Here is a 23,469-nt window from a genome sequence, read left to right as displayed (position 1 = left end):
CGCTTTTCTAGTCTCTGTAGTGCCTCGTTATACATATTCAAGTTCTCTTCTCCCACTTGTGGTGTAACTTGTGGAAGCGCTCTAAAAATGTCTTGATCCTAAACAGTGCAGTAAAATGCTTTTTTTCCTCTCTGCTCCCATACGTTCTCCATCAATTACCTTCATATATGTCAAGAACTCTTCTTTCCACCTTGACCATGGTAGGGGTGGATCTCCCTTACTTTGTAAAAACTTTGCAAGAGGATCGAACTGCATATTCGTTTTTTGGAGATATTAACTCACTTCCTCTATCCTTTATTGACTGTTCTTCCGTTATTTTCCTTTTAAAAACTAAATATTTGGGTAATAAACAATAAATAAGAGGACATCAACAAAATAAATGCTGTTTGTCCTCCCTTTTAGCGTTGAAATGTACTCCTTTTTTTTAATGCAATATACATCACCCTGTCTTCTTCAGGCAAAACTCTGATGGAATTTTCAGAGGTATTCTCCTTGACCTTCTCCCGCAACAAATTTAAAGCAGAACCAAAATTTAACAAATGAGATGAAGATGGATTCCCCACCTTTTGTATTCCTTCTTTCCTCCTCTTTATGTCCACTCTACCTCCTTCCGCGCACCGTTCACTCCTCTGCTTGCGCCGATAACTGGTCACTAAGGCGACATGACATTCTTCTCACAACCCACTGCGCGTCTCTCTTTGTGTTACGCACACGCGCGTAACAATTGCCTGTCAAGTGTTTCTTCACTTAGCAATGCGCAAGTGATCATGATGCTCCACACGTCACCGTGCGTTCTGCGTCCTGACGATCATCCACAACGTTCAATCACGTACCTTCCTCTGCCGCGTTCTTTACTGCGGTGCTAGGATACGCCGATCGTTTCACCAAGACGTTCTTCTACCTTACGGTAACGTTATATTTTAAAAAAAAATAAATTCCTTCACTCTTGAAATCTCGCTTCCATCACCGAGGAACTTGCAAAATGCTGTTTTCTACTTTCCTTAAGATATTCCTACTGCCAACTTCTGAATATCTCTGCCTTTTCTCCTTGAAATTCGCCAACTTCTTTCTTCCTTTTTCCGCTTTTTTCCCGTGGATTCTTCTACTCTCCGTTCACGTGCTTCTTCTGACAGGAGAGTCTAGTAGCTCGTCGCCAATATTAAAACTCAAAGATGGTTTGAAGGCTTGGATAAATTTATTGGTTAACAGCATGGCAGAACATCCTTCCAGCTAAAGACTACAAGACAACTGAGTCTCTTACTGGAAAGTTACATAAACAGGTCTACACTAGAACCTGGAACGCAGCATGAATGAAAACAACGCGCATGCCACTAATAAAGTAATGTTAACATTTAAAGAAACATGACTTAAAATACAACACCTTGCTACCAGAATACCGTTTACAAAATATCAAGCTTCAAAATATAGAGTTAATTATACACAGGTAAGTGTAGGTTTACTTAACTGCACAAATATGTACCTTGCCAAAATGCCCATCTTCAAGGTACGTAGATGTGGAGATGGGAATAGCGAATCTATACATTCCTGCGTGCACGTACCTTCTCAATGTTTGGATCCTTGATATTTTGGCCACAATATTTTGGTAAGATGATGTTTCTGCAGTTGATATTTCGACATACAACCCTCCCAGCCATTGTGTGGGCGGATTCCTCCAGAGCAGTCATTGTCTTTCAGGCTCTTTTTGTACCCCCTGCTCGTCAGATCTGTAGTCAAACAAAGCTTCCTTTCTACTGATTTCTCCTTGTGTAGTTTGTAAGTGTTTGCTATAGTCTTATAGGCCGCTGCCAAGGGCTATGCTGGTTGTTAAAGGCCCTGAACCCGAGTTATTGGCCCAAGCCGCAGATTCACTACGCTAGCCAATTTAGCAGTCAACTAGTGGACTATGACAGGATTTCTCAAATATCTCATTTTTTCTTAAATCATGTTTCAACACTGAACTACTTCTTTTTGGCTGTTGCCAATACCAGGGCTCCAATGTAATACCGCAATCTGCGTAGTTTTTGGTGCTATATTATCAAAGGCGGTAGTGAATGACAAGATGACGTCCCTCAAGCTTCTAGGAACACACGAATGTAGATGATACAATCAGATTAGCAACTCAGGCTGTGTGGAATTGTAACTTTTTCTCTGTTTTTCTTTCGTTTAATTTCCATCACAATGTGTAATTTTTGGTTAATCTTAATTTAAGTCTGCAGTGGGCAAAAATGGCTGCCTGGTGCATAGAATTATCTCGCGGACAACCCTGTGCCTCATGTCTTTGAGTTGAAAGCAGTCTCATGTGAGGAAATCAGGGTATTTGCTCTTCTAGCCAGCGGCATAATGGAGATACCTGTAGCCCCTGCGGCGCATGTGGGGGCCCCAGCTCTTCAGGGGGTCCCATCCCACACAAAACAAATATATGTGAGACTCAGGGGCCCCTCTTCACATTCTGCAGGGGAGCCACATCACTTTACACTACATCACTGCTTGTAGCAGAGCCTTGTTTGCCATTTAGTAAACAGCAACACATAGGTGGTGTAAATGTGAATGTGTTACACTAGAGTTGTTCAGGCTGTGTTCGCTGCTGTATGTAATTGGCTGTAAGGTTTGCACAGACTGTGAATGAAGCCCATCTTAGACTGGAGATGGTGCCTATATTTGTATGACATATCTGAAGGAAGTTAAAAGACCTCCTCTGAACATGGTGATTGTGCTAGTAGTGTTTCTACCCGACATTTGTTTCATCAACCAAAGACATGAATGCACCTATATCTCTATCTGGACCCTCTTCCCCTTTCAACTCAACTATTATTCTCAACCTCTTTCTTTACAGATCTCTCTACTTCTCCATCTCTGTGTCTTTTAGTATCTCACAAGTCTCTACATCTGTGTAAACCTCTCCTCTCCTTCTTTATTTCACGCATGTCTCTGAAATTCCTTTTTTTACTCTACACCACATTTCTCTTTCTACTTTTCGACTCTCTATATATCTTTTCCTCTTCCCTCCTACTCTCTTTACCTGGTCTGTTTTGTATATCTCTTCTCATTTTTGTCTCTCTGCCTTTACATCTCTTCTTTTTACAAATCATGTGTCTCTGTCCATGTCTACCTCTCTGTGTCTTTAACCCACTCTAGTTCACTACTTTCGCTATATTATGTCTCTACCTCACATCTTGGAGTACTGTACTCCTATGATTCTGCCTACACTTCATTCTCTTTATCTCTATCTCTCTCTAACATCTTACCTATTTCTCTTTCCCTCTTTCTCTACTACATCTTCCACTTTCTACCTCTTCTTATCTTCCTTTCTAGCTACCTCACATTTCTGTATTTACTTCTCTTCCTACATTACACAACCTTTCGACATCATCTCTGTCTATACCGCCTTCTCCATCTACTTCTCATCTTTTAATATACTGCTCTCTTTAGGTCTCCGCCCATCACTTGTATTCTGCTCCTTCGTATTTCTCTTACTCCGAAAATAACAGCCTAGCCAGAATAGAGCACCCATATAGAAGAGGGATAAGGCAGGGGAAGAGAAAATAGGTGAAAAGGGTTAGATTGTAGCCAATGCAACTGTGAACATCCTGAGAGAAGCACTTTGATTTTCACTGTTGAAGCAAGAACATCAGTCGTGATGGGATATATTATAGCCTTATAGCCCGCTGTAGCGGGCTGTACCCGCTATTAAAGGCCCGCTGCAGCGTTAAAGGCCTGAGCCGAAGGCGAGGGACTTTAACAAAGCAGAGGGGCTTTAAAAGCCGATATAGCCCTACTACGAAGGGCTATAAGGCTATTAGAACATTCTGCCACTAGAGGGCAGAATGTTCTAAAAAATAAAACGAAGCCTTCAGAGAGCATGAGGGGATTCAAATCCCCTCAGGCTCCCTGAAGCCTTTGTTCACAGCCAGAGCTGTAACAAGCTCCAGCGCTAAAAATCAGCGTGAGAGGCATGACATGCCGAATTCAGCCCGCTCACGGAACTCTGCGGAATCTTGCAGAGTTTTTATGTAATTCCGTTGAATTCTGCCGAGTGAAACTCCGGGAGTTGTGCCCACCACTAATCATGACCAGCATGATATGGTTAACTTGGATACTGCTGGGGAGCAAGCAGGATGCTGCCTGAAGAGCCACCAGCAGTGTTACTAGCTTGACCTTGGGAATGACTGTGGGAAAGGTGCTCTGATCATCTAAGGATGCCAAAACTAGAGTTTGAAACATTATCTTGTAGTCCTATTGAGGTGTGAAGTTTGTGACATGTTTCAGCATCATAAACCAGTGCTGAGCATTTTCAGCTGCATTTTTAACATTTCAGTGAAGAAGTAGCTTTCCATTAAGACAAAATCTACGGATTTGGGGTTGTCTACAATAGAGAGCGAGATGTGAACAGCAGAAACAGCTAAATGCCCTGTCTGATTGGGATATTGAAACAGGCGGAAGAAAAGAGAAGGAATTCATGTTTGCTAAGACTGTATTGTGACATCTAGTATCAAAGCTGCTGACAAGCCAACAGACGTCAGCGGGCACAGAGCACCTCTGTCTGGTAGGTGATGAGCAGGGGCAATCAATCATATCTATCCGAGAACTTTTGCATTTCTCCATGTGTTCTAACTTACTGCTTCTCTCCCTGCAGGCCTGTGCTTGATTTACACCACCTGTATCCTAGCCGATGTAGCCCGCATCTACTGTTGCATGGTTTATGGCTCACTGAAACAACTGCAAAGTAGGCTTTTACTTTTCTGCCGCTGGACTATACAACCAGATCTCAGAATCCCCAAGAACAATTCCAAACCTCCTTTTCTTTAAAAAAAAATCTGAAAATACCCCTTTTGGGGCTTTTTCTACTGTAGTATTCTTCTCCCTTTTCGCTAGGTCACAGTCACTTTGATTCGTCCAGAATTTAGCTAGAAGCTGAGGGCCTCATTTATGAGTTTTTGCAGAAGGGGCGGTATCGCAGCCCTTCCCGCTGCGCTGCCCTACGGCAAAAGAAAAGGGCAGGAATGCGTTGTATCTATCAGATTAGCAGCACCGTGCAAGGGTGCCTGTGTTGTCGGGGTGATTATTTTTGTGCAGGAACGTGAACCTTCATGCACAAAAACAATCACAAGAGAATTGTTCCTCTCTCTGCGTGTGCTTCTGCAGAATACATAGAAAATGAAAAGAAGAGGAAGAATAAAGATATATCTACTCTTGTGCCTCCATTACACCGCCCCTGGGGAGGCGTACGTTTTGGGCCCTGCCTCAGCGTTACGATTTCTTGTAAATCTGGGGTTGTGTCTAAAAGCAATGGATGTTGCTGGGAACGTCCCAGCAACACCCATTGCACGGCCCTTTAAAGCACAAAACGGAGTTAAAGGCAACGATATTTACAAGGCAGCATTAAATCAAAATAAAATTGGCTCAGTGCTGCCGGGTAAATATGGAGCAGGGCCCAGCGCCACCTGAGCGTCGCGAAAAGAGACATACTGGTGGCGGAAGGGGCTTAAAAATAAGCCCCTGAACTTCTAAAGATGATATTGTAACTGGATCATGATATGTAAACTGTCACACTGCTACTGTGACTAATGTCACATTTTATAACTGCCACAAATAAATAAATAAATAAATCATTTAATTGCTGGAAGGGGCTGGATTCCCCTTGCTAAGCAGGAGAGACAGTGCAGCACAATTGTTGAGGTCAGCAGCTGCACAGGAGCATGCTGGCCCAAGCCCAAGACAAGAGAGTCCTATGCCAGGCATGAGCCCTGCTCTACTCTGCTGAGCCCTTTTCATGAAATGGAATCTGTTGGAAATGGACAAATGCTGAATAACCGGAAGGAGGCCATGGCATTTCTGCACTACCGATACACACCATGAGTGATTTATTGTTCACATGGTGGTGCCATCCTGATCAATAAGGATACTGTTAACCACTCTGTAATTAAGATCAGGGAGTTCAGTGTGGATTTATTTAGTGCACTTTTAGAATAATTTAGTTCATTTTACTTGACCCTGTTTGCCTGTCCTAGCGATGCCATGCGTGCATCTTTGTAACCTGGATTTACTGCTGAAGGAGAGGCTTCAGCCCAATGGACATTCAATTTAGTGCTGGTTTGCAATTGATAAAACATTTTCATGTGGGGCACTAGGATGTGAAAGTAAAACTGACTTTGATTTTGGGAGGGAGGGCAGGACCGTCACCTCCTTGACACAGAAGAGCCAGAAACGTTGTGAGTTAGCTGTAACTGTGAGATTGATAAGCCTGGGCCACTTGGGGGTGAGGGGACTGGGGGCACTGCTCTCCTGCCTCTTATAACTCTCAGTCTTGGGTCTGTATGTGTTCACGAAGAAGGGCTTCACTTTTCACACCATGTTGAGGTGTTTTCCGGGCTCCTAAGGGCTCTAAAGCAAACTAGATTGAACGCGAAGCCAGAAGCCTGTAGGAGGGTCTCTTCTAAGCGCCAGAATGAACTTCCCATTGACCCGTAAGATGTTTGTACCCTCCCATGTTTGAACTGCTTCTACTAGTAGACTGACGTCTTCAATTAATCAGTCCTGTGCAATGAGCACAAGCGTAGCCCCAGGAGGACAGTGCTCACGGGGTATCCTCTCCTTGCATCCTGCTACAAAGAAGATGAAGCTGCCATCCTGTCATTCCAGCAAAGCTATGGAAAACAGTGAATTGCCATTGAAGTCCCTGTCCCATAGCCATTTTCTGACATGGTCTCAGGATTCAATGGATCTGCTCCACATGCATCATCTATATCTGTATACTGCAACCTCTACACAGTGGTCTTCTTCACTGTATCACGCGTTATTTCGGATGACAATAATAATGCATTTGTTACATTGACCTAAACGCTACAGTGCACAGTAACTATGGTGTAAGTAAACATGGAGTTAAGAATACTAAATATATAACTTTGATATAGTGTAATACATCCTAGGTTATGTTCCTTGCTCATGCATGTTATACTCCCTAACTATTGTCCTTGATGTCTTGGTTGTCCGTTGTCCCTCTTGTAAATAACATCTTCAATATCGTTCTGCAAACTATGCTTTGTACACTACGTTGAGTTTTGTTTTATCTAGCTGGAAATATCTTTAACAACCTCCTATTTACTTTTCCCTCGTGAAACTTGGTGATCATGCCAGGATATAGTGTCAGAATATTGTTGACTTAAATATTGTGTCCTAAATATTGTCCTACTGGTGTTAATAGCGGAAATCTGCAACCAGTGTGACAATATTGTTGCAAACAATATTTAAGTCACAAAATGTATGTCAGATATAAAGCTTGTGTACACCCGCATGTCTCTCGTGGTAGTAAGCAGGCTCTCAAGTACAAAATATGTATTACACAATGAGATGTGTTTTAGGCTCTTTCTAAACAGAGAACAGAAGGGTATGGATCTGAGCTCCAGAAGGAGGCCATTCCAGGCAGATGGAGCAAGACTTGCCTTGAAGATATGGGGACTTCTGAGCAAGATTAACTAGGAGGATCTTTGCAGTTTACGAAGCTGATAAGTAGAAGAAATGTGCAAATTTCAATTATTGTTGTTACCACAGTGTTTTGTGTCTGTCACTGGTGCAGAGACTGCCTGAATCCAGCAGGCCAGAAAGACATGTTCCATATACCGTTTTGTCACCAACTACAAGAATTTAGTCTTTACAGCATGATGGGCTCGATTTACAGAACTAACTTAAGACAAAATCCTAAACTTACTACCATTTTGGTATTCATAGAGGGCACTCACTCATTTCGGTATTCACAGAAGGCACTTACTCATTTCGGTATTCACAGAAGTTAGGAGTCCTAACTTTAGGACTCCTAAATGCCTTCTGTGAATACCGAAAGTCTTAAAATTAGGATTTTTCTCAGTTTTGTAGTAGTATAGTTAGGACTCCTAAGTTTAGGACTCCTAAATGCCTTCTGTGAATACCGAAAGTCTTAAAATTAGGATTTTTCTCAATTTAGTAGTAGTAAAGTTAGGACTCCTAACTTTAGGACTCCTAAATGCCTTCTGTGAATACCGAAAGCCTTAAAATTAGGATTTTTCTCAGTTTAGTAGTAGTAAAGTTAGGAGTCCTAACTTTAGGACTCCTAAACTGAGAAAAATCCTAATTTTAAAACTTTCTGTATTCACAGAAGGCATTTAGGAGTCCTAAACTTAGGACTCCTAACTTCTGTGAATACCGAAATGAGTAAGTGTCTTCTGTGAATACCAAAATGAGTAAGTGCCTTCTGTGAATACGAAAATGGTAGTAAGTTTAGGATTTTGTCTTAAGTTAGTTCTGTGAATCGGGCCCTAAGTGTTAGCCATTTGTACCCTAATCAGTTCCTCACTTCCAACATGCAGTTGCCCAGAGTTGCCCAGGGAAGTTGTATTGATGGTTGGTTTACTAAGCCGATCAAAAGCGGGATATCAGTGAAGAAGTGAAATTCATCTTCCTTCCTACCTCAATGTAGAGTCATGAAGTATGTTGGTGATATGTATGCTGTTAATTAATGCTAATTTGTTGTTCAACTATCATTCATTCACTACCCTCCTCTTACTTGTGTGCTAGGGAAGCGTTTGTGAAGTGCGCAACTAAGTATATTGAAGGAAGAGGGAGAGGTTGTCATCTAAACAGCTAGGTGGTCAACCTCGAAGCTAGGGAATCGGGTTCAAGATTCGGCAGGGTCAATTAAAAACATCCTGTGATTCTGGGCAAATCACTTAATCTCCTGGCCTAACAAAATGAATGTGTCCGCGTGTAATGCAACCAGTGCTTATGTAAAGGGCTCTGATACCTTTGGGTCGAGGCCGCGCTATATAAAACTCAGAAACAAAAGTCTCAAGTCAATGGTATTAAGCATTTTGGGTTAGAGATCGGTGCATGATATGTAGAGCACAATTACATTTTATGCTTTTAACCTTGGGTTTTTTGTCCCCATAGATATATGGGTAGACTTGGATGTTTTAATGAATAGTACTTCTCACTGCTAAAGTCTGCCTTTAATGAATGATAAGATGCAATGAATGGCTTTGCTTTGTTGTTTGTTCCGTATTGGGCATCCAGTATGGGTTCCCAAGATGGATATCAATATTTTCATGCTACATACATTCTTTGTTGTCTTTCTGTTTGACTTACTATTTAAAGTTGTAATACATTTTAACATTTTTCCAAGAATTATGGTTAGTCACCCAAAGTGCTTTTAAAGTTAGATAGGTTGTTGTAGGCATAAATATTGTTTTAGCATTGGGAAGATAGATATTCTCATTAACAGGCAATCTGAGTAAGTGTTTCAAACATTTTTCTATGAAAAAACTTAAAAGAAATGTTTAAAAAAATGTTTTGTGTAAACCCATTTATCATTGATGTCTGCTGGAATCTGCAAGTCACAAACTCCAACCTTTGCAAGGTCAACTGAGCCTTTCATTTTTCTGATACATTGGTGAATTAAGTAACAGTAACATAGGTGTATGAGTAGAAGATAGGTGTAACTGCAGCTAAGTCTACTGCAGTGTGGAAGCGTTGCAGGCTATGGCGGGCATCCTTGAATAACCAACAGAAGTGCAGTGCCTGTGTTCAAAATATTCTTTGGATTAGTAACATTAGGTCGATTTAAGAAAAGGAGACCTCACTCTCAACAAGCTTACAAATGATTGTGAATGCCACAAAGCATGAAGCAGTAGGCCATCAAAGTGCAAGCAATACTACCCCCCAGCATATATCTCTGTCTATAATATACAATTGTGTACTTTGAAGTGATTCTTAGGCATTTAGGAACATTGGCATAGTCTTGTTGCATTGGAGCCAGTGTGGAAATAATCTGGGTCCTGCATAAAATGCGTGTAGTACCTGCTTCAGTTTGCTACTTATCACGGTTGTACTACTTGTCCATTCACACTATGCTTGCTCGAGAACTGACAGCACACTGTGAGTGTTTTTGGGTGACTTCCCCTCAGACAAATCAGATGAGCTACACCTAGTACCTACAACTGACTGGGAAAGCTGTCCAATCACCTTAGGTCCCCTCTGACCTCACATCCTGGCCTCATGTAAGATTGGTGTATGCCAAATCCACTTGTTTAACCTTCATTATTTTTGTTCACAAATAACCTTTAAGTATGAGAATTCCTTTCCCCAGAGTAGATATTTCACATACACTCATATTATTTTAATTTGCACCTTTACCCAATCATGTTAATTATGCTCAATGAAATGGGAAGTTGTTGCTCTTCAACGTTAAGTATACTGAATTTTGATAAATCAAACTGCCACATACTAAAAGAACATGTGTAAGAAATTGGGTTACTAGTTGAGAGTGGTGAAATCCTACTCAAGAAGGAACCACAATCCTTGTCAGGGCGAAGTCACAAGCAAACCCTAAATTAACCTGTGCAGCAGAGGCGATGCGCCGGTTTCCAAGATGATGCATCGAACAGCAGGTGCTATGCACTAGTTCTGCTCGAGATTTGTTTGCCACGGAAGACATGGATCGGTTCTGCTTGATCCAAAGATGGGCTGGCAGAGCCCCTTCAGGCCCACTTCCAAGGGTCCATGACTGGGGTGGCACCACTTGGCTAGGTAGACTCACAGATGGCAGAGTCCAGGTGTTGGAATCAAGGTTGTTGGAGCCATCTATCCCTGAGGCTCAAGTCAGGAGGCCAACCAACTAGCTCTTGGATCCACTTTGTTATCCTGGGTTCAACAGAGGCTGGTTCAGTCCTTCTCACTCAGGCAAGAGGGCAGCAGGTCAGCAGGGCAGCAGTTCCTTCATAGCAGCTGTTATGCACTCACCTGGTGCCAACTGTGGTGACGATATTGGAACCAATGCTGGACCTCCTATCCCTCCCCAGGACAATGCAAGTCAAGGAACCGAAACCTTAGATCCCGCACTGTCCCCCGTGGGGAATGGGGGTTTGGATAAAATAAGAAAAGAGAGACTTGCAGCACTGGATCTGCAGTGTAACACTGCATAACTGAATGTGTCACTTCTGAGACCTTCTACGTTTGGGAGGTAAATGTGCACTGGACCAGAACTTCTGGCTTTGTATGACGCAATGCACTGGAAATAGCAAGAGAAGGCAGTTACCATCAGTACACTAACAGGTCTCTACATACAATGAACATGCATTAATTTCAGTGACATAAACTTACAGGTTTCATCAGCAGCCCGGCATGAGAGCAAAATAACCAAAATCCTGATTTGGAGTGTGTCACTTCTAAGAATTAAGTTGAAATACAGACTAGAGTTATTGGAAGTCCCTGTGATAAACTCGGAACATAGTTGGAGTTATTTGCACTCCCGAGGATACACTCGGAACACAGGTTGGAGTTACTTGCACTCCCAAGGATACCCTCGGAGCAAAGGTTGGAGTAACTTGCAGTTCCAAGGATACACTCGGACCAAAGGATGGAGTTACTTGCACCCCCAAGGATTCACACAGGGTGGTTTACAAGGTTCATGCATATATCAAGGACTCAGAAGTGCTTTCTCTTGGCATTACTGTTCATCAGAGAAAAACAAAACTCAAGTCTTTAATCCTTGGACAATACTTTCTAGTGCCAAGGTTGCAGAAAGTGTCCAGAGGATAAACACACAAGAAGCGTTGGAGTAAATGACAGCGAGGACATGGAGGAACAGTCTATAGTCATTGAAGATGGGAATAGTTGGCCCTATTTACTACTATAGGAGGTTTAGTGCTCAATAACCTGATATCAAGTATGTAGCCTAGTTCTTCCACTTGACTGAAATTCAAAGAAGATCTTGGGGCTTTGACTCAGGGAGTCGCGGGGTCCGCCGGAGTAGGTGTGCAGTACGGCGCATGGAGGAAGACGTCGAGGGAGCTGGTGCCATGGGAACCACAGGCTCAGATGGACTTGAAGGACACTGTAGCGCTTCTCGGTTTCAGCAGTATTCTTCAGGTGAGTGGGAAGGGTAAAGCATGTTCCACAAGGAGCGAGGCCAAGCCACAATTCGGCATTGGGCTGAGATTAAATACCTTCTTGAAGGTTCAATGGATGTAGCTAGATCATGTGGGGCACATTGCCACCTGCAAGGTTTTTGAACCATGGATAAAACACATGTAGGTGCACTCTCTTTTACCTTACAGAATAAGAGGGGGCAACTTGCTGATTAGAACCAAAAAACTGAAAATAAATGTATCGTTTTCACTCAAACGTGCATAACGGAAAATAACACCAAGGCCCCAGTAACATCGGGAGCAAGGCTTGCCATTAGCTCATGGTATGCTGGGCGCAGCTTGGAGGGATTTAAGAGCAATAGAATAGCGCATGCTGGGAAAGCATTGGTCATGATGGTGCTGGGCTAGCATCAGTCATGAGGGTGTTGGAGGAACACAAGTTTTGAGGGTGCTGTGGGAACATCATTCATGAGGATGTTGGGGAAACATCAGTTATGAGGGTGTTGGGGTAACATCAGTTATGAGGATGCTCGGGGTAAATCGGTCATGATATTGCATGCCATAAAGATCCATAGGAATGTAGCAACATGAGCCCTGCACGCTAGACCACTCAATGTGCGCACAAAGGGGTCATGACAGAGAAGGCGCAGGAGGGGATTGTGATAGCAGCAGTCCAGCAGAGTGTCAGTCTTTTCAGTAGAACAGCAGTCCTTCTTCCTGGCAGAGGGTCCACAGGTCCAGAAGTGTACTGAAGAGTTGGTGTCTGAGGTCCAGTGTTTACACCTGGTGACCTTCCTATGGAAGGCCAGAGAAGCATCTAGAGGTTTCTTTTTGAAGTCTCCAGACATCCTACTTTCCCTGTCCTGGCTCCAGGCTAACTACAGGGGGGTATTCAGGCTTTGTGTGGAGGCAGGACATAGCTTAATCAATTGTAAGCCGGGCTGTGCACAGCTCTGCCCGCCGATCCTGCCAGTGATGGCCCATCCAGGCACACTCAAGCTCTCTATTGTGTGTGGCTGTCTAGGAGGAATACACAACGCCTCACTGTCAGTTACACCCAGTCATGTGACCCAGGGACAGGCTCCAGGCACTAAACTGCTAAGGCAGGAAAATGCCAACTTTCTAAAAGTATACAAAACAGTGATGGGTGGAATGCTTGTATTAATCCCAGCCACTAATAATCACTCATGCCACATCCCAATCCACCATTATTTTGCACATCTTGCCACCTCAGTTTAGACCCAGATATATGCAAATCAGTCTTAATGCTGCTCTAGAAGGAATAGTTCAGCCCGAACTGCAAAGGCAGGTCCTCCCTGACCTGGAACACAAGCAACCCAGAGCCGGTTTTGCCCTGGAGCAAAACTGAGGTGGCACGGTGGGCAAAAAAAACCAATGGATTGGGATGTGGCCCCAAGTGATGGCCAGTGGCTGGGATTAATTAAAGCAGTCCATCCATCACCTTGTGGTTTTTGTATCTGTTGCCCTAAGTGAGCCGGGTATGCCCAGACATATGTCCTGGGCTCACTGTGCAACTGGAAACAAGCTATACCTGGCTGAAGAGCTCTAGCTAGGGTGAAACCGGTCGCTTGTGTTCCGGTTCAGGGAGGACCTGGCCTGGCAGCTCGGGCTGGACTGTTCCCAGAGGAGCAGTGTCAAGATTGATTTACATATGGCTGGGTCCAAACTGAGGGGGCAAGGTGGGCAAAAAAAAGATGGATTTGGATGTAGTCCTGAGCGACTGCTAGGGGTTGAGATTAGTTCAAGCATTCCTTCCATCACCTTGTTGTTTTTGAACTTTCTAAAAGTTGCATTTTCAAAATTGAAATGTAAAATCTGACTCCACCATGAGAGAGGAATTTTCATTACAATTCCAAAGACACCAAACATGAGCTGGTGACTGGCTCCCATTTGGAAGTTATAGCTTATCAAATGCAATAAGGTAACTCCAATGTTATCCTATGGGAGAATAAGGGCTGGCAGTAGTGAAAAAAAATGTAAGAGTTTTTTTTTTACCACAGGACATTTAAAACTTAACAGTTCATGTCCAACTTATTAAATACATTGCACCTTTCCCTCTGGGCTTTCCAAAGCCTACCCAGGAGTGACTTACATGTATTAAAAAGGAAGGTTGGGGTGTGGTAAAATTGTTATTTCGTCAAGTTGAAATAGCAGCTTAAAACTGTATACACAGGCTGCAATGGGAGGCCTGACACAGGTTTGAAAGGTTGCTTATGTAGGTGGCACAAACAGTGCTGCAGGTCAATTAGTAGCATTTAAATTACAGGTCCTGGCTACACACTGTAGCATTTTACTAGGGACGTACAAGCAAGTTAAAGTTGCCAATTGGGTATAAGCCAATCTTACAATGTTTTAAAGCGAAGACACAAGCACTTTAGCACTGGCTGGCAGTGGTAAGGTACACAGAGTTCTAAGTCAAGCAAAAACACATTCAGCAAAAAGTGGAGAGTAGAGGCAAAAGGTTTGAGGATGAACCTGCAGAGAGAGCTAGGTTCAGCAACATGTTAACTATAATCTACCTAATTAAGAAAATAAGCAATGGTTTTAGTTCTCTGGAAATCTGGTGTTTGTTGTATGGCATAACTGGGGCCTTGAGACCTCAAGTCAACTATGTGTCCTCTGCCCTAAAGTTGAAACACAGTGTGTTTACATTGCCACATTTGACACTTTGATAAGTCAGCTCGCATTTTTTGAAAAGGTTTTCCACAAAGATTATATTTAGTATGGTTGCTTGATGTATATATTTCCCTACTTGCATCTAACAAGATTATGTGCTTGAGAGCACATGTTTGCGCAGCAGAAAGCAAAGGTTTTTGTCTAAAAGTGTCACATAGGTAACAAACCTTATTTTCATAGTTGCAGTTTTTATGGGCCCCTCCAGGTCCCAAACGATCTCTATCACATCCCCCAAAATTCCATCCTGTCATCTTCAACCTATACATGGAGCCACTTGGTACTCCACTAACAGCATAAAGATCCACCAGTATACCAAAGATACACAACTCTGCTTGAAAGTTTACTCCGCGTCAAAGATACAGAGCCTCAAACACTATCTGCACATATCCTGAACTGGATATCCAGCACCTACCTGAAGCTCAAACCATACAAGACCAACAATGCCAAGAACAACAAACAAGATACAGTATGAACATGACCGCTTCGAACCCCCGATTTCTCAGAATGCTATGCACTTGGATTCGCCCTGGACACCAACCTCACCCTGAAGGAACACACTGCCAAGAAAACAAAGATAGTAATGCAGGTCAAGATATATCTGTCACCAACAACGGATTACTACTCACAGAGAATTGAGTAGTAATTCGAAGCAGTGCAGTTAATTGCGCTATGAAGCTAGCTGTTATAGGGTACAACATATATTTAAAATCAAAATGAGGCTTAGGCTGAAAGTATGGTTTCCTAACACAGATCAGTAGGTGGCGGCTACCGGATGGCCGCCATCTCCTGGTGGTCACCGACAACTACAGTTGATAGCTGGCAGCTGAGATTATTCAGTCAATATGTCAGAGGAGGCTATTCCTTAATAAATCCATGTTCATAATTTCTTCTTTTCTAGGAGCACGCATATTGCACAGTACCTTTCCACACTACACCTCAAACATAGGGAAATAATTCCCTGTGTCCAAAAACAAATGGTGAGGTAGAAGGGTTTATATGGACACTCAAAAAAGCACTGTGACTGTGTGAACGGGGGAGGCTCACCACACTTAGCACGCGCTCTAAATTGCCTTAGAAAGCATTTTTGGAATTGCATTCACAGATAAATGTAATGACCAAAGCTGCATATGAACCAGCTGCTAATTGTAATGAGCACCTCCTCAGTTGTATTTGACAGCTTTGATCCATCCTGGATGAACTTGCAATATGTCTACAAAATATTCCATTGCCATTTGTTTTTACACTGGTGCGTGATATTAATCTGTTGTATATGCTTCTGCTGTATCAAAGGTTTGGAATGAGGATTTTATAGTTTTTATATTGTATGGATTATGTTATAAGCTGCAACAATAAATAAACTAACTAGTAGTTCACCTTAACACAACTATCATAGTACATTATGGGGCGTGTAGTCAATAATTCACTCACTATTCCCAGTCATAGAAACTTATCTAAAAAATGAAGCAAATGTTAAGAAGAAGTGCCTCTCACTCATACAGGAAATAATTTTAAGCTCAGCCTTTAAACAAATCACCTAGAGGAAGACAGCAATGACTTAAATATGGAGAGACTGAATGACTCACACATGGATGGAAGATCCCATTCAAATCAGTAGTCAGCCAATCAGGGGCGGATGGTGCATAGGGGCGAATGGGGCGTTGCCCCACCAGCCTCCGGACGACGAGGATCGGGGTCGGAGCAGAGGAAGACAAGACACTAAGACAGTCAGACACCTTGAAACAGTGTACTTAGCACTGCAGTGCAGCCCAGCCTTGTTGTACAAACACACACACACCCTGCGCATGACGTGTGGTGGACGTTCGTTCGACTTCAATATCGCCCAAGTCACGCATGTGCAGAGTGTGTCTGTGAGGCAGTGGTGAGGGCAAGCAGGCGCTACCTGAAGCAGCTGGTTTTCCAGGACTTCGGTCGGATTTTCGGCTCACCCTGATCTGACGTAGTCACGTAGCTCAGCTCAGAGAACATTCTTCTAGTTCTAAGATCCCGCCTCCTCCCCTGACTGGATGACGCGAAGGCGCCAAAGCGGCAGCGGACCCCGGCACAGGAACACATAGCAGATGCGGCGCGGACCCGGCGGTCAGGTAAGTGTCCCCGTTTTTTTTATTAACTGTATTTTTAACCCCACCCTCCCCCCGCGACCCCCCCTGCCTCACGCGACCCCCCCTGCACATATTGCGAGCCTCGAGATCTGGCAGTAATGAAAAAGGGAACACCCACCCACCCGCGGCTGGTGCAGTACGAGTGATGTATAAGTTCCCCGAAGCTGTGCTACCGTGTTTAAAACAATTCTATTGGTGAGTAAGTTTATTTTCCCCGAGTCAGAGGTCTCCCTCATTTATACCCTTCTTCGGTCTTGTACAGTCTAAGAGTCAGTCCTCCGATCTCCCTCTGGCTCTCGGTACCGGGCAGGAGAGTGTTTCCCCGGGTGTCTTCCCTGTCTAAGCTCACACCGTCTCTCGGTACCGGGCGGGAGAGTGTTTTATAGGGTCTCCCCCTGTCTTTGCTCACCTCGGTACTGGGCGGGAGAGTGGTCTCTCTTTACATTCTGCCTGCCTCCCTGAGCAAAGTATTGTTTTATGTAAAATGCTTTGGAAAGTCATACTTTGATCACATATACGTAAACGGACATGGGGTGTGGCGGCTGGCCATGTGTGCTTTCAAAGCGAGTGCTCAGTGCCTTCTTCAAGGGGTGTGGATCTAAAAATATGTTAAAAAAATAAGTTAACTTAAGAAAGTCACTATTAAGATCTGGGACCGATCACAAAACATTTTTGTCTGATGCTATCAAGGTAGTGCTTGGTTTAAACACTCAGTTTTACCAAAGTACTGAAGGAAACAGGCTTCAGGAATTTATAATGTGACAATAATGTTTGTGCACATTTACTATGTGGCATTTTGTTTTGCGGTGATGTGTTCTGTTTTTTCTTGTGCAGCTGTCTTTTTGTGCTGCAATGTGATTTTGTCTAATTGTACTACCGAATTTTTGTGTTCCGTTCTGTTCCGAGTGTGTATTTTTTTTTGCACCACGTTATATTTGATTTGTGGTGTTATGTTGCTTTGTGTGTGTTATGCTTAGTTGTTTATTTTAGAACTGTCAGCACTCGTTGCAATATTTCTAGCCGAAAGCAGCACATGTTGTAATATTTTCAGCCGAAAGCAGCACATACATCGAAAGTTACTGTGACAAGCAACCAATACTTAACATCTAATCATGCTCGGCGAGGATTCCGGCACATTTACTGCCACATTACCACGACAACCTGCCAGGTCGGTCCCATGCATATACTTCAAGGGAACAACGTGTGTACCCCTTGTCTCCTAAGCACGCATGCCTGTTTGTGGGATGCTCCTGTACAGCGCGCGCGCTGGAGTAGGAGTAGGAGTGATGACAGAAAGAATGAAAGATAATAAGGGAGAAGATGAAAGGTGCGAACATATAGAATGGTTTAATAACATTCTTGCTTTTTGAAATGTGCTTGAAAATGCACTCTTTTATCAAAATATTCTCGAGGGAGGACCCCCCCCGGAACCCTCCTTCATAGGGATGAGCTTGCTTGCTGTGCTCGCTCACCACATTGAGCTGCCAGTGACTTATACGCCCTACCTCTTTCAAATGTCACCAGCCGCCACTGCAGCCAATCACACCTCATGGCCACTGTAGCAGTGTGTCGTTCCCCCCACAGCCTCCACACAGATGTCCAACAGCCTCCTAGTTCAATCCTACTGCCAGTTGTGAGGCCACATCACCAGTGTGTCACAGTCCGTGCTCTCCCTGGGTGCCGGGCGGTGACTCATGCCAACCAAGTGTTGTTGGTAGAAAATAATGCTGCAAATACCCAGTTGTTTGGGGGGCTTGAGGGGTCCATGCTGCAATTTCAGCATCTGAAATATAAGCAGATGAAATAAAATAGTAAACAAAATACTGCCCAAATACAGCAATGCCTTTCATTTTGCCTCATTAATGTGGTCAATCATTTGGCAAAAAATCAAGAAAGGATGGACACAAATGGACAGTCTCACCAATGCTCTTGAGAAAGTATCTCTACAACTGGCAGAAGATAACTCCAATCAAAGGAATAGAGAGAGAAGCACTGTAGCACGGATGGATGGGTTAACCCATTCCATTGGGAGGTTGGCACATGCCACTGCAACATTATCAGAGGGGACAGTCAATCTCCAAATGGAAATGTGCCACTTTATTGAGGAAGTCTCAAGGGGTTTAGGGCAGATTTCCCTGCGGTCCTGGCACAACAAACTGCCCAAATAGCTAGTGGGGTAGATGCTGAACCTCAAGATAATGAGGAAATGTGTTTTCATTAACTTAACTAACATTTAATAGCAACATTATTTACCATATACATCTTAAAATAAACAATCTGTGAAAATAAATTAAAAAACCTTACAATAAAGGTTGCTTTACTTTAAAGCATCAAACAAGCTTTGTAAAATGTATCTTGTAATTTCATGTATGACTTACCTTGAAAAGTTGCTGTTGACAATGTGGTCCTATCACAATCTCCCCTCCACTGCTCTACTCTCCTCTGTTGGCTGCTGAACCAGTGGCTCAGGATCTTCATCCTCAGAATTTGAGTCTGACATGGTGCTCTGTATGCCTCTCTGGGTTGCAATGTTATGTGGAATGTCCTGTCTCCACCTCCTTCTCCTATGCAGAGCAGCCAATATTTGCATCCTCCTCGCAATCACATACAAAGCAGCCATTGTGAAAACCTTTGATGCATTCTGGGCCAGCTTCTGTAGTTTTCACTCAGTTACCGCCTGGAATGAGTTGATGGTAAATTGCATGTGCAAACGAGCCTTTTTTGGGATTAGCCACTAATCACGACAGTCTTAAAAATAAGGTTTGCGAGTTGCAAGTATAGATTCTATAATTGCGATTCCTAAAATTGGATCACAAAAGTTAGCGATTACCAAAATGGTTGCATTGCAAAAATAACATTTGCGGATGGCTTTCATACATCGAAAGAAGCCACTTTTTCTGTCACAAAGCCATATGGAACCAAATTGCAATATGCAATCGCTTTGTTCTTCTGTCCCTAGATGCCTTTTTTTGCTCCTGCGCAAATTCATTCTCACTTACCTGAATCTTCATTTGATCCTGCCTTTTAGAAGCTTGATCTGCTGACACGCCCTGCTTGACTAGTCTCACAAATCTTCTCGATTTACTTTAGCGTTAGGCAACTTTCTCTTCATGGGAGACTGAATTTGTTTGATTTGCGTACAACAACTTAAAAAATCTGCCTTGGTATTTTCTATTTTGAACTGCTCTGAATTATTCTGACATATGCAATTGTACGATGTTTATTGATTTATGAGTAATTTCGAAAGAGTTGAGTTTGTAACTTTACTAATCTGCAAATAAACTTTCATGGTTTGTAAATCAATTACTCGCAGTCATCCTTATGGGGCCAAAAGTGCTTCACTGTCATTGATCTACGATTGATTTATTGATGTTAAACCTAAGCCCGGGAGTAGAGGTCCATTAGTTTGAGTGCAGCTTGTACTTGAGTTTGCACCAAGGATCTGCGCAGTGCAAATCCAATCATCGCTGCAACAATGGATAGCCATGTTCAGGGTCGGAATGGAACAGAATATAGGCCCAGGCACAAAAGTTCCCCCTCATTAGTGAATCAGCTGAAAATGCGGTCCAGATTTGCAAATCGGGGGAGTTTTGAACTTCTTAAGACATGCGGTCAAAGTATTTTGCAAGGTATGGGAGACTGCATGCATTTGAGCTTGCTGCAGACAATGTTTGCTATATTATTATGAGACATAACTGTAAAATGACCCACTAGGCCATACAACAGGCCCAGAAAAAGACAAAAAACAGGCCCTCTCACTGGCCTGTCAGAGTAGCACTTTCGATACTGCTAGATGACCCTATAGGCTAGCCAGACCCTGACTGTGTTTACAAATTAGGAAAACATTTAGCATTCTTAAAAATACTTTAATGCTGTGTTTTAATTGAATGCTGAGATTAAATCAGGAAAGGTTTATGAGCTGTTGAAATTTAGCTTCTAATTAATAATGGAATTAATGGAAAAATATAGTTACATAAGATAGAGAATAAGACAGAAACGGTGACATGTAGCTCCAGTGCGGCTGTAAACACAGTTGACGCGGTTTGCCCTCCCTTAATAGTGGCAAAACAAACATCCAGAGTTCAGAGAAGATACACAGTAAATCAGGAAGGCAGGCCCTTAAATCAGCTTTTATGTTTCTCCATAAAAAGGCCTACTATAAAACAGATCTACATCAAATGCTAATGAGACCGTCTGTCCTGTTAGGGTTTCAAAGGATTTATGTGTCACTATCCCCTTTGTAAACAAATATACAACCAGTGATCATGGTGGTTTCCCTACCTGACAATATCATGTAGTATTTTACCTATTCTCTCTCTCTCTCCCTCTCACTCTCTCTCCCTATACATATATATATGCAAATGTCGCAGCGATATCAACAATGATGTCATAGAAGGTGTCATGAGTGATGTAATATATGGGGTAATTAGCAGTGCATGATGAGGGCATGAGTTATAGTTACTTGAGATAACCATAACAATAACTGGTGAATTTCTGTGGTTTCTAGAGTTTAAAACGTTACATTGTTACTAAACATTTTACCTATCTATAACATTACTTTAACCTTTGTTTTTTTCACTCAATTTCCAGTTTTTTTTTAACGTAAAGTAATATTTTATTACCATACGTAAATTCAACCACCCGTCATGCATGGTGCACGGACAGGCCCTGCAGCCAAACCCCCACATGCATGTGAAACGCATGCTGCACATGACCTTCAGCCGTGCACGGTGGGCGAACCCCTCTATAGGCATCCAACTCTACTTTGTGCATGGCGACTGCAGGCCACAGAGTCTGCAGCCAACCCTCCACATGCAACCAACCCCATGCTGTGGCAGCAGGGAGTTGGACATGGGCGTGGCCTGTGGTTAGCTGTGGCCAACTACGCCAACCCCACACTGTGCAGGGCCTTCGGGTGTGAATAGCAAGCGGTTGGCACATTAGGGACTGGGGATCCCATTCCCCAGGGGTATATGTAATTGGAAGGGGGAGGGCACCTGGCTCCTCTTCTCAGGCCATTTCAGGCCCTGGGGCCACATCCCCCAGGGCTGTATTTCTTTGAAGGGAGAGGTGGGCTGTGCGGCCCCTCTATCTGTGCCTTATTAGCAATAGGGGCCACATCCTCTGGCCCTTTGTTTTTTTTAAAGGGGAGGGGGCCTTGTTTCTTTTAAAAGGCCCTGAGGACCCCACCCCTCAGGGCCACTATTTAAGTTTAAAGGGATGGAGCCCCCCCATTAATTAAAGGTAGGTGCCCACCCAGGGCACCCGCCGTGCACAATGTTGGGGGCTGAGGGGGGAGCCCCAGGCCTCCTGCTGCCCCAGTGGATGCCCCTCTTGCTGCGGAGGCGGTGTTGATCCAACCCGCATTGAGCAGCTGTTTATGTCCTCGGGCTCCCTCTTGGTGAGAACAATCTGTTGATTTGTTTCCCTGCTCGCATCAGTGTGGGCAAGTAAGCAGATCAAAAGCTTTTTCAAAGCTCCCACCTGCTAGGAGCAACCTTTGTATTTGCTCCACTTTGGCGGGAGTTTTGAAAATTGTCCTACGAGGCAGAAGCAAAAACAAGTTTCCCTACCTGCTCTGGTTTCGGGCAGGGAAACAAACTGCTGTGTCTCGCGGGTAGGCTCCCCGGGACATAGCAAGTGAGCTAGCCTCAGAGGATGGGGTTCCCAGGGCCATTAACGGCTCAAGAAAGGGGGGCTGATGTGGGCCCCTCCCCATATTTTTTTAAATTAGGCCCTGTGGGATGGGGTCCCCAGGGATGAATGCAGTTCGGGGAGGGGGCTGCATGGCCTTCCTCCCCATATTTAATAACTCAGGCCCTGGTAATGGAGGACCCTGTGCCAAAAGCAGGTAGGGAGGGGAGGCCACGCGCCTCTTCCCTTTTAGCAATTACCTCAGGACATGGGGGATGGGGCCAAAAACGACCTGGATGGGGGGGCCTGCATTCTCCCCTCCCTTTAAAAGATACTTTGGTCTCTGGGATATGGAGACCCCAGGCCCGAAAACAACCTGGAGAGGAAGGACACACATCCCTTTTTCCCCCAAAAATAAACATATGTCATCCCCCGAGCCCTGGCCCGCCCTGGGGGGCTTGAAAAAGAAGCGTGGGAGACCACCATTTCTTTTTAACGTTTGCTGTGGATTCATTGATCCTTCACAAATTTGCTGCAAACTGGTTTTTAAAAAAACGTTGTGGCCCCGGGTAGGGTCCCACTGGGACCCCACCACCAGGCTTAGGGGGTCAAGGTATCCCTTCCCTTCCCCCTTATATCTTTTTTTATACTTTTTTTATGACTCAGGACTGAATCCCAAGTTCTAAATGGCTGCCACCACTTCCTGCTTGAGGTGGTAGCAGCTAATCAAATCTCAGTTTGAGATCTGTCGGCTCTGCGGATCCTCCGTGGTGTGATATATACAATGCACACATTTCTTACCCTTAAGCTCTCCTAACTACAGAATGGATTTACACCAAAATACAAAAAGCACTCTCTATGTACCAAAGATCCAAGGGTGACAAGGTGGTGCTTACAACCAGACTCACTTGGAGATACAGTTTTTCATGATCCAATTGCAAAACAACTAGATAAATACTTTACTCAAAATCAGGGCTCTGCTACTTAATTTGAACTTGAGTGGGTTGCGTTCAAAATATTTATTAGAGGACTAAGTATAACAAATATATGTGGAGTTAGAAAGCTATTGACTAGAAAATTATGGAGTCGCAGAAATGGCTTTGAAAATTAGAATTCTGAGCAGC

At 43.6% G+C, this 23,469-nt stretch overlaps 1 protein-coding gene across 1 annotated transcript in view; it reads left to right on the top strand.

The window, feature by feature from the left end:
- The first annotated feature begins 16,625 nt into the window (after positions 1 to 16,625).
- The window catches only part of LOC146816692 (uncharacterized), a 175,791-nt gene continuing 168,947 nt past the window's right edge, over positions 16,626 to 23,469 (top strand). Inside the window, exon 1 of the mRNA XM_085609156.1 lies at positions 16,626 to 16,693. The gene's annotated coding sequence lies outside the window, so the exon portion shown is untranslated. The remainder of the gene's footprint in view (positions 16,694 to 23,469) is intronic.

Source organism: Triturus cristatus, chromosome 6 (assembly GCF_964204655.1).
Source record: "Triturus cristatus chromosome 6, aTriCri1.1, whole genome shotgun sequence".
Taxonomy (NCBI): Eukaryota; Metazoa; Chordata; class Amphibia; order Caudata; family Salamandridae; genus Triturus; species Triturus cristatus.
This window is presented reverse-complemented; position numbering and strand designations above follow the sequence as displayed.